Here is a 12,020-nt window from a genome sequence, read left to right as displayed (position 1 = left end):
AAATAATCTGACTTTATAAATAATTCCCCCCAAATTGATATAATCTTTATCTGTAATAAAAAAAAAATACGGGGTGCCTGGGTGGCTCAGTGGGTTAAGCCTCTGCCTTCAGCTCAGGTCATGGTGTCAGAGTCCTGGGATGGAGCCCTGCATCAGGCTTTTTGCTCAGCAGGGAACCTGCTTCCCCATCTCCCTCTGCCTGCCTCTCTGCCTACTTGTGCTCTCTCTCTGTGTGTCAAATAAAAAAATTAAGAAAGAAAAAAAGAAATAGGGCACTTGGGTGGCTCAGTTGGTTAAGCGTCTGACTCTTGATTTTGGCTCAGGTCATGATCTCAGGGTCATGGGATTGAGTTCAGGCTCCCTGCGGGGCACGGAGCCTGCTTGAGATTCTTTCCCTCTCCCTTGCCCTCTGCCCCTCCCCTCCAAGAAAAAGAGAGAGAAACAAAAGGAACATGATTTATTATAAAATAACTTCAATTTGTAAGTGATCAGCTACAACTCATTAGCAAACAGAACAAAGTAATTGGCTGAGTAGTTGCTTCTCCACCTGTAACCACTGTGAACCGGCAGGTGCAGGTTCACACCAAGTGGGGTAAGAGGGAAACTACATACCTGGAGTGGAATGTCTTTGGGCAAATGATCTTCCAGAAACGGGAGAGCAACTGTTCATAAAAATCTTAGCAAAACATAGTATTTCATTTATATGACAGTTGCATTACTGGAAAATTCAGGGCTTCATACAACAGTGCAATAATTATATATTATATATATATATATATATATATATATATATATATATATATATATAATTTGAGTTTATATTTAAAATGGAGCCAAGGTCTAATATCAGATAACTACCAACGGTTTTTTTCCTACATCAATCTCTAACAGGACCTTTGAACATCACGTGGGACTTTTTTTTACTGAGTGGGCCAGTCTGGTACACTGCAGGTCATCTAGCATCTCCGGTCTCCGGGTCTGAATGCTAGGAGGGCCCCCAACTGTTATGACACCCACAAATGCCCCCATTTCCTGTCCACATGCAGAGTGGTTGGGCCTGCCTCTTCCAGGTAGCAGCTGCACCAGCCAGGCCTGGCTTCCGCGCAGTCGGGTCCCAGGGGAAGTCTTGGATCACTGAGCCCTTCCTGCAGCATTCAGGTGGGTGATGTCAGGCCCAAAGGTGCAGAGCTGTATAAACTCTTGTTTCCTGAGTACTCCGTGGAAGGACCCTCCTGTCCCCATAGTTACTATCCTCCAGTGAGAGACACCAGGTAACTGTATAGAGAAGTCTGAATGAGGAACAATATCGCTACTGTCCCCACCCCAGAAATAATTGTAAACGCCCCATCCTGGGCTTTGTACCTAATGATTAGCAATGGAAAGGAACACACAGCTATCCCTATGCCAGCACTTTCTCCCTATGTGTGTGCACGAATGGATACATGTGAAAATGGGGCTTTCCACCAGTTTTCCCCTTGAGCTGAAAGAAACTTCTTTCTGTTTTTCACATGGGTTTTCCCTGGGGGCAACTTGTATTGGATGTTGGTGACCAACTGGGAAATTTCTCCATTTTACTTAAATTACTGAAGACAGGACAGTGCTTTCAAAGGAAACATGAAAGGTCTTTCCACACATAATCAGCATTTGTCCCTGGAAGAGATAAGTTAGTGACGTTCCGACATCAGCATTTGTTGTTTGTTGTTTGCAGACTGTGTGTGTGGAGAAACAGGGCTCTCCACTGTGTGTTCAGAGACCAGCGTACTGGACGTCCGGCCCTCGGGGATAAAACAGAGACTGGTTGACTGTGAAGTTGTGAACCCATTATGGGACTGTCCTTTCCCGGGGTCTCCTTCTTCCCACTCTGGATGTCGGCCTCCTTTTCTCTTTCCAAGCGAGTCGCCTCATCATTTCCTAACTTAAGCAAGGCCCTGTCACATACCCAACGCTGGCAAAGAACCCTGCTTGAGAAGGAGTTGTTACGTGTGTTGGCAGGTCCCCACGTTGTCACTCTGAATGGCTGTCCTGTGTCAACAACTGTCAGGAGAAGCAAGACCTTCCCGGGTCCTGTTGGGGGAAGAAATCCAGCACGTACCTCCTTCACTCTAGCACCCCCTTCCCCCACCTAGAGCCAAGTGTGTGGCAGCCTCCTCCCAACCTCAGGTTAAAGGAAGGATGAAACTCAACTTGGAGTTAGAAGCTTTTAAAATCCATTTACACCCATTTCTCAAGCCCAGGTGATAACGTCAGACGCTGATCTAAAGCAGCTGGGGGGCAGAGTGAACAAGGCAAACTATGCCCTCGCGGGGCTCCTCCCATAAAGCATGCGCAGATAGGGCTCCTCCTGTAGAGCATGCGCAGACAGGGTTCCTCCCGTAGAGCATGCGCAGACAGCGCTCTCCCATAGACCATGCACTGACAGCGTGGAATGGGAATGAGTGCGAGGAGAGAGCCACGAAACCAGGAGAAAGCTATCCTCACAAACACGCCAGGACAAAGGGAGGGGCAAGGGGTCAGGAGAACCGGTGCAGGAAGATAGATCAGAGGGAGACTGCCCGATCCCACTGGATCTTGCTAGTCCCAGCAAGGACTTTAGATTTTACTTGGTGAACACTGGAAAGCCACCGAGGCTATTGAGTCTGTGAATCTCTTCTGAGTCCCCAGTTTGAAGGTCTTCTATACTGTTTACCTTGGCTGAGGATTCAGGTCCTGTGCTACGATTGTCAGCATTATGACTCTAGGAAAGAGAAGCCAATTTGGGTCTTTAATTCCACTGGCCCCAAACCCAAAACTACCTAGCCAATGTCCCGTTTTAAGAGATGGCTCCAAGCAGGACAAACTCTTCTTAGCCCTGACGCTGTAGCCCAGAGACTTCCCCAGGACTGCCTGCTGTTATGTGTGAAGTGTCATCGGTGTATCCTGCCAGGGGAGAGGATGAGTAAGGCGGGGCTCCATCCCCCCAGGGCCACGCCATCCAGTGTTGTGTTGTCCGGTATGGTAGTGGCTCTTGGGCACAAAGATGTTGCCATGAGTAAAATGCATACTTATTTTTGAAGAGTCAGTGTGAAGAAAAGAATGCAAAGTGCCTACTGAATACCCTTCTATTGTGAGGACATGTTGTAATGATATTTTTGAAAAAGAATGTTAAATAAAACATAATACTATAATTTCACTTTTTAAACTCTTTCTGGTGCAGTTAGTAGCAAACCAAGAACTGTACTTAAGCTCCTGTATAGTTTGACACCCAGCATACAACAGTAGACTCAGAACGTTAGAGAAATTTTGTGATTAAACTCCCATTCCTAGAAGAGAATGAGATATCAGTCACCAGTCTCTAGCATATCTTATAACCCACTGGATGGGTCTTTGAAGGGACAATGGGGTATCAGGCTTCTCCTGTATTTCAAATGTTATTTCCTGATGGGGTTCTTATGCTTTTGACCCCACTTTATCTGATGTTAGCGTAGCATAGAAATTTTGACTTTTCTAAACCACAGGTTTCCAGATTATTTATTTGACTCTCAGCATCTTGGTTGCAGATCACAGGCAAAAAAGACCTCTAATAGAAAGCTGTATTTTTTTCTCTCTATGCGCTTCCAGTCACTTTCAGTCTAAATTATCTCTTTTCTGTAGTTCTTACTGAAGGCCACAAGAACTGGCCAACACATGCCAACATTCTAAATGTTCCTTCCAAATCCTTTAATGGTGCACCATCCATAGGCTCCTGGGCTTAAGAGGCCAAGGATTCAGTAGGTGGTAGCATAAACATCAGTGTGGGCACCACATAACAAGGTTGCCAGTGCCCTAGCCCAGGAGAGCCTGCACTAGCCTTCACTTGACTTCACTTGACTTAAATCAGTCACTTACACATTTTAGGGTTAGTCACATTCAACACTCACTTCTGGTACCAACCTCTGTGTCACAAGGGTGTTTGTATTGCCAATGATAGAACACCTGATTATACCAGCTCAAACAAAATAGAGAATTTGTTTGTTAATGTTAATTAAAAGTCCAGAAATAGGGCTAGCCTCAGGTATAGACGGATTCAGCCAATGAGGCCTGTAGCTGGTTTTTCTCCATCACCACCCCTCCCCACCAATTCCCTACTTTGTTGGTTTCAGTTTCAGACCCCATGTGGTCGAAGGATGAGTGTGGCCATTTCAGTGCCCATATCCTCACAGATCCCATGCCAGCCCATCTGGCAGAAATGTCCTTGCCTCAGGCCACAAGTTCCCTTGGTTCTAATGAGTTCACAGGCCATTGCTCAAAAAGTCTGTGGGGCCCCATGAATGCAAGGCTCTGATTAACCGGCCCTGAATCACACGCTCTTTCTGTACTGGCAGTGGGAACAAGAGCCTCTGGACCCATAGGTCTGAGAGTGAGGGAGAAATGGGTCTCCAAACTGCAAATAACCACAGAAAGACGTCTGCCTCTGACTCAGTATGTCACATTTAACAAGAGGCCAGAGCTTGTCCAAAATGGCTGTCCAAAAATGACCCCACACTTGGGTTGGAAGATGATGCCTTCTCCTATAAGTAGGCCGAATTAATGCTGAGCTGCCAAAATAAAATGGAAATAAATTGCCAGTTTTTCCTCAAGTAAGATTATAACAACTTGCACTAACAGGACATTGAATAGTACAAATTTGTTTTCAATTTCTCTGTGTTGCTGAGATGATGATGATGATGATGATTGATGAAGAGAGAGAGAAAGAGAGAGGGAGCATGCAAGCAAAGGGGCAGAGGGAGAGAGAGAATTCCAAGCAGACTCCCCACCCAGCACGTAGTTGGACACAGGGCTCAATCCCACAACCCCAAGACCACGACCTGAGCCAAAATCAAGAGTCCGCTGCCAAACTGACTGAGCCACCCAGACACCCCTTTCTGAGATTATTTTTAAATGGCCAAACCTCTGTGTAACTATACTGATTATTTTGGGGGGAAGAGGGAAATTACTTTGTTTCTGCTCTTCCAAATCACATAATTCCCATATTTTAACATTTTGAAAGTATATTTCCTCATATAGTAAATGCACATATTTCCTCTGGCATGGTTTCTCTTTCCCCCTAAAAAGCTATAAGGGAGACATTTTTGCTACTGAGGAAGGTGTGTTAGAACTGAGGAAACCCTATTCTAAAATATCTTTCTAATACCAGGGCAAAACCCAGGCTCTTAAAGGTAGTTGTGGACACAACTTGGAAAACCGGAATTATAAATGAATAAATCTTTTCATATTTTATACATTGTTGATTCAGTCTACATTGTTGGGGTCACCACAGGAGGGTTGTAGGCTGTGATCTTTTACCACTTTATCCAGACTGGAGAGAACTGTGCTGTTTTATAATCTTCTGTCTGCTCTTGGTTTTGTATTTCTGTACGTTAATATGGAAGATTTTTTCCCTGATTGGTCCAAGAGGTTACTGATTATTGTTTTACTCTACCATTAAGCTCAGATTGGTCTGCCAAGTCCCTTATGGGCTATCAGCTTCACTGCTGATCTGTGCCATCCTTTCTGTGGAAAAGTTCCCTTTAACTTAAACTTTCCCTAGAGGAGGGTTCAAGTTTAGCCTTGGCATTCCTTATTTACTTTTTTTTTTTTTTTAAAGATTTTATTTATTTATTTGAGAGAGAGACAGTGAGAGAGATCATGAGCGAGGAGAAGGTCAGAGAGAGAAGCAGACTCCCCGCAGAGCCGGGAGCCGATGCGGGACTCGATCCTGGGACTCCAGGATCATGACCTGAGCCGAAGGCAGTCGTCCAACCAACTGAGCCACCCAGGCGTCCCCCTTATTTACTTTTTGAAAGGAAACAATCTTTTTTTTTTTTTTTAGAGTTTATTTATTTATTTGTTGAGGGGGGCACATAAACTAGAGGGCACATAAGCACATATGTCCCCCCACATAAGGGAGGGTCAGGAGGGGAGAAAGAGAATCTCAAGCAGACTCCCGGCGTGATCCCATGACCCTGAGATCAGGACCTAAGCCAAAACCAAGAATCAGAAGCTTAACTGACTGAGACACCTAGGCACCCCAAGAGGAAATAGTCCTAAGGTTTTTTTTTTCCCCCTAAGATTTTATTTATTTATTTGACACAGAGAGAGGCAGCTAGAGAGGGAACACAAACAGGGGAGAGGGAGAAGCAGGCTCCTAGACGCTTAACCAACTGAGCCACCCAGGTGCCTCCAGTCTTAAGGTCTGAAGGGAATGTTATGTTATGGAAGAATTTTTAGGAGTTATAATTTCCTTTTTTTTTTCAACATATTAATTGAGCACCTAGTGAGTGTCAGAGGCAGTTTTAGATGCTGAAACAACAGTAGGAAAGCAGGTCCCCATCCTCCTGGAGCTTGAATTCTAGCAGGGACACACAGTATACAAACCATTAAACTTGTGATAAGATTGTTGAGTGGTGACACGTGCTGTGCATATAAGAGAACAGGCACAGAGATGGGGCACGACGAGGGGCCTTTTTGCTGACGACTGAAGAATGAGAAGGAACTAGGAAATGAGTGTACTGGGGGGAGGGCTTACAAGTGTAAGGCCCCGAGATGCAAATGAACTGGATGCATTTAAAGAACAGAAAGGGCTGGAAGGTAAATTAGCAAGAAGGGATGTTACTTGAGATGAAGTCAGAGGGCTAGGGCGGGGCCAGATATCATGGGTTCTTATGGGCTCCTGGCAGAGTTTGGACTTTTTAAGTGGAACGAGAAACCACTGGAGAGTTTTAAGCAGGGGAGGAATGTTTCCTGATTTATGTTCTATGGTGGCTAGTAAACACCTCATAAATGTGTCCAAAGTTGGCTGTATTTATACGTTCTCATCAAAGACAAAAATAGAACCAAACTCTAGACCACTGCTCCCTTGTGTGTCTTGGGGGCTACAGCCTTCTAAGTGATTCTCCCTCCTAACTGAGCCATTCCTAATGGAGGGGGCCGACGTGAACTGCCCATGTACGGCATGGTGAGGTGTTTTTGTGTGTGTGCATGTATTTGCCGGGCCTTACTCAGAGAACTTCAAAACAACTCCGGAAATACAGAGAGAAATCATCCTATTGCCCATGTTCCCTTCTTAGAACTAACTAGAGTTAGACTTCTCAAAGGTTCACTTTGGGCATTCACTTGGTAGTTGATCAAGTTTCCTATTTCCCTGGGGTTAGTGGAGGGGGAGGGAGATGCTAGCAGCAGGCCTCTACTTCTGTCCAGTGCCCCCCTCCTGCATGTCAGATGGCAGGACTCTCCATTTCTAATCCTTCAGGGCTCTGCTTCCAGGAAGTTTGCCGTGGCCCCACATCACAAAACTCTACTCATTCAGTTAGATTCATAACTCAAAGAATTTAGAGCCTGGAAGAGTCGTAGACATCAACTATCTCAGTACTCCTCAGTAGGAGTACCGTCAGTATTTTGGCAAGACTATCCAAAGCATCATGGGAAATTCCACATTCCTGGCTCCACCCCTAAAGAATCCCCCATCCAACCCACCACTTCTAACCGCCAACTACAAATGAGTCCACACATTTCCAGCCGCTGCCCGAATTGAGAACCCCTGGTCCACCTAGTCCTGTCATTTTACAGGGAAGGGAATATGAGACGATGTGTGGGCTCTCCGTTCCTTTTCCTTCTGAATCCCGCACAGCCAGGACCCAGAGTTCTAATTTTAGAGTCAAGTTAGTTTCTGAAATGTGCCTCTGTTTTTCATTCTTTTGGCTGATACTTTTTTGTCCTTAGTTTTTCTTCTGAGTTACATGTTATGTGTTGCAAATCTGAATCTTTCAGATGGCTCAAGAAAAAATGATGAGTGTTTTCAGAATATTTGTACATAACGCAAGGTTTTGTACATGTGGTCCATTGCCTCTTCCCTTCTTAGGGTCCTTTAATAATTAGAAATCTGCCTTTCCCCGTTCTGCACTCATATCTCTGTGCTTTTGTCAAGCATCTTCTAGGAGAGTTATTGTTATCCTGTTAAGTATGGAGGACAGAAACAAAACATTCTGGCACAGAACGCTCTGGATCTTCGTATGACTTGAGCTATGTATCATTTATCCTGACTTGGGCACCAAAATCACATCTCAAAACTCATTTGCCTTCATACACTTGACTGACTCTCTTCACCTGCATCTGTGACTTTCTCTCTACATACTTGAATGCTCTATAGAGGAGGAAGAATCATTACCCTATTTATTGGTGTAGCTGAGAGTTTTTAGCCCTTGGTAACTCTTTTCCTTAATACTAAATATTATAGTCAATAGTATTAGTCAGTTAGCATAGTCAATATCAAGAGTGATAACTTTCAAGCAGCATTTTCCTGGAAGGAATCTCAGGCTCTGTGAACTATTATTTCTGCACAGGTATCTAGAATAACTTTGGCCTGCCAACTGGATGGACATCCTGATTTCCTCTTGTCATTGTACCAAACAGATACATTACACCTTGTGGAAAAGAGTAACATTTAATTTTTTTAAATTAAGGGGTTTTTCCTTGCTTGCTTCTAAAGTAAAGCCAATCTAGTTTCTTTTTCTGCAGTAAAGGAGGAAGGAACAAACAACAAATTAATCAGACAGGAAGCGAATAACCACAGAAAGACGTCTGCCTCTGACTCAGTATGTCACATTTAACAAGAGGCCAGAGCTTGTCCAAAATGGCTGTCCAAAACCGACCCCACACTTGGGTTGGAAGATGATGCCTTTTTCAGGGACAGTTTTCTCTCTGGGCTCACATCTTGCTGGTCTGTCTTCTGTGTCCCCGATCATGCCTTCCTACGGTAAGAAAAGTTCTATTCAGACTAAATGTATTTCCTTTATCAGCTAGAGGGAAGAACGAAATGGCTTTTAATGGACCAGAGTATGTTGAGATAGTTCGATTTTTTTCAGCAGAAGACCGTGTTGCAGAGAATGCTAGTTTCAACACTGTGGTGATCGTGGCCAATTCATAACTTGTGTTTTGTACCAAAAAGTAAGCAAGATTTTCAGTAGAATTTTTCCTGACCACTGGACAAGTTTGGATCCACAGGAATTTTTTTTTCCACTTAAAATGGGGGTTTATGTCTGTAAGTACAGCCTTTCAGTGTGTTATCCACACACTGCTTTTGAACTGTCCCTTTGGCAAGTAGCAGTAAGTGCTTTTAAAGTAAAGGGAGTCATCAGAAACTTCAAAGGAAAGTACCGGGGAACTAAGGTGTTGCCTTTCTGTTGCTACACATATGTCACTTAAGTTCAAATCCCAAATTAAACCATTTCTAGGCAGAGTATTTTAGGAAGAAGACAGTCTGTCTTTAAAATCTTTCTAGTCAACCCCCTAACAGTGCAGTGCATAACTACTTTGCTCATCAAATTCTGTAGCATTTGTTATAAGTGTTTACAGCTAATATGACTAACTTTTTGTCATAAAATATTGTAACTTAAAATTTTGAAGCAATGTACCTGGAGACCTACAGATTAGGTTAAGGAAAGTTGTTTGTATCAAAAAAATTTTTTTTTGCCTCTGGGGCGTGTATGAAGAAGTCCCTTGGCATATTCCTTTTTCCCCCATGGAGAAATATATAATACATCTTTAAAATATTAACAGAGCACATACAAATTTAGTCAATAAGTGTAAGTTCTTTTAAATAATCCAATGGTATAAGTAGCATATACACTAGAAAATGGAGAAGTGGTAAAATGGAGAAAAGGCTTCAAGAAGATTCTGAGAAACAAAAGTAAAACAGCTTGGTAGAAAGAAAGACAGCTGAATGAAAAGGCAAGAGAAAGAATAAGACAGGATAGTGTGGGGCGCTTGGGTGGCTCAGTGGGTTAAAGCCTCTGCCTTTAGCTCAGGTCATGATCCCAGGGTCCTGGGATCGAGCCCTGCATCGGGCTCTCTGTTTGGCGGGGAGCCTGCTTCTCCCTCTCTCTCTGCCTGCCTTTCTGCCTACTTGTGATCTCTCTCTCTGTCAAATAAATTTTAAAAATCCTTAAAAGGGGGGGCGTGCCTGGGTGGCTCAGTGGGTTAAGCCTCTGCCTTCGGCTCAGGTCATGGTCTCAGGGTCCTGGGATCGAGCCCCGCATCGGGTTCTCTGCTCAGCGGGAAGCCTGCTTCTCTTCCTCTCTCTCTCTGCCTACCTCTCTGCCTACTTGTGATCTCTCTCTGTGAAATAAATAAATAAAATCTTTAAAAAAAAAAAAAAGACAGGCTAGCGAGAGAGGAAGGTGAGAGGCTGGGAAAGGCGGAAGGTCAGCCCGTTTGGAAGCCATGTCCGTCCTCATCATTGGAATTGTGGGTCTTATGTATCACCCATTAACTTCATAAAGTTGTGTTCCTTCTGAACTGGAACTTCATCTAGTCAAAACTCTTCCTTTTGTAGTCTGAAGAGGTTTAAATGATTTATCTAGAATCATGGTCAGGTTTTCACTATTCTTTTGAAAAGTTCAGTCACAAGTTAATTGTTCATAGCTCCTGAATTACTCTAATATTTAAACTTTTAAGGATTCTGTGGATGCTAGATTAACTGCAATATTTAGAGAACTCCCCAGGATAAAAATGATTTCCTGGAGTCCAGCAGCAATTTCCACCCTGCTCCCTGATGAAATTAGATTCTAGATCTGGCCCATGGGCTAGAAGTTGCCCAACCTGTGCTAAAAAAGAGGAAGTGAGCTCCCTAATTTCTAGACCTTTCAAGTTTTCTGTCCTTTTGAAGTCTGATTCACATTTCATGAACATGTCATTTACTTTGTAAGTTTCTGGCTGTTTGAATTGTGGAACATTTCTGCTTTACGGTTGGACTCACTTTTGTTTATCCAAATTGCTGTACATTTATGTCTTGTTGAGAAGGGCATTTCCCTTGAAATACCATAAATACCTCTGTCTGTATTTTGCAACCCTCATTACTGAAAATTAAAATGGAAAAAAAATACTAGAATAAGAATGCCTTAATTAGTATGCTTTAAAGTGCACTTTATATGCATCTCCATTCTCCATTCATCTGTAATATGGAGATTTGCATGGGTGTGAACATGTGGGCCAGGGTTTAAATCAACTATGGTTTCTTTCTCATGACTAAATAGCAAGGGAAGACAATAACATTTATTGAGGACTTGCTACATGTTGGAATCCTTACTTTTACTTATTTTTAAAAATGACTAATACTTATTAAGTATTTGCCTCATTTAACTCTTGAATAACCCTATTGAGTAGGTACCATTATCCCCATTTTATTGTGGGAACTAGACTTAGGCTATGTAATTTGCCCAAGGCCACTTAACAACTAAGTATAAAGAAATTTTCTCTATTTTCAAGAGCTTGTTTCATAAATGCAGTGGAGAGGCAACTGGATGTCTTCTTCCAGTCCCAAGACTCTGGGATTACAAATGCTTTGTTTTAAATGTCACAGCAACATTAAGTATCTTTAAAGCAAATAACCTCACGGAAGACATTTTCCTTCCTAAGTCCTTTGGCCTTTTCAGAAGTAAATTTGGTGGCACTTTTTCTTCTATTACAGGACTACACTTTCAATGATAAAATGAATAAAATATATATCATGTGTATTAATATATATGCTGGGAGCATGGACACGGAGGTAGATCTTAATCCTCTGTTAAAAAGAAAAGTGGTGCTGAGGATTTAAGAAAACTCTAGCTCTAAGGTTTGATCCCCTTTAAGAGAATACTTATAAGAGGTGGGAAGTAGTGGGAGGAAATGCTATACTTTTTAGTTCCATGGATAAGGTAGAGAAGGAAGGGCTCCTTTCCTTTTGCCACAGCTAAACAATGACAGGTGGGGGGGGCATTCAACTTACCTTCATTGTCTCACTTTTAAAAGGGTTTGGATGTGTATCAATTTACATTAACTTCTTTTAATAAAGATTTTATTCATTTGAGAGAGAGAGCACGCGAGCAGGGGGAGGAGCAGAGGGAGAGGGAGAGGATCTCCAGGAGACTCCCTGCTGAGTCCAGAGCCCACCTCCAGGGGCTGGAGGGGCTCGTGGGGCTCAGTCTCAGAATGCTGAGATCAGGGCCTGAGCCGAAATCAAGCATCAGATGCTCAACTGAGCCCCCAGG

The 12,020-nt window shown here is 43.2% G+C and overlaps 1 protein-coding gene across 4 annotated transcripts in view; it reads left to right on the top strand.

Moving 5' to 3' along the window:
- Window positions 1–12,020, top strand: part of WIPF1 (WAS/WASL interacting protein family member 1) — a 121,498-nt gene that overhangs the window by 67,721 nt on the left and 41,757 nt on the right. Inside the window, exon 1 of one of the 4 annotated variants that reach the window (XM_047722221.1) lies at window positions 8,560–8,750. The exons of the other annotated variants lie outside the window; for them this stretch is intronic. The gene's annotated coding sequence lies outside the window, so the exon portion shown is untranslated. Of the gene's footprint in view, window positions 1–8,559; window positions 8,751–12,020 lie in introns of those variants that run through there. 4 annotated transcript variants of the gene reach the window in all.

Source organism: Lutra lutra, chromosome 3 (assembly GCF_902655055.1).
Source record: "Lutra lutra chromosome 3, mLutLut1.2, whole genome shotgun sequence".
Lineage (NCBI taxonomy): Eukaryota > Metazoa > Chordata > Mammalia > Carnivora > Mustelidae > Lutra > Lutra lutra.
The sequence above is the reverse complement of the archived record's forward strand: the minus strand, read 5'-3'. Positions and strand labels throughout refer to the sequence as shown.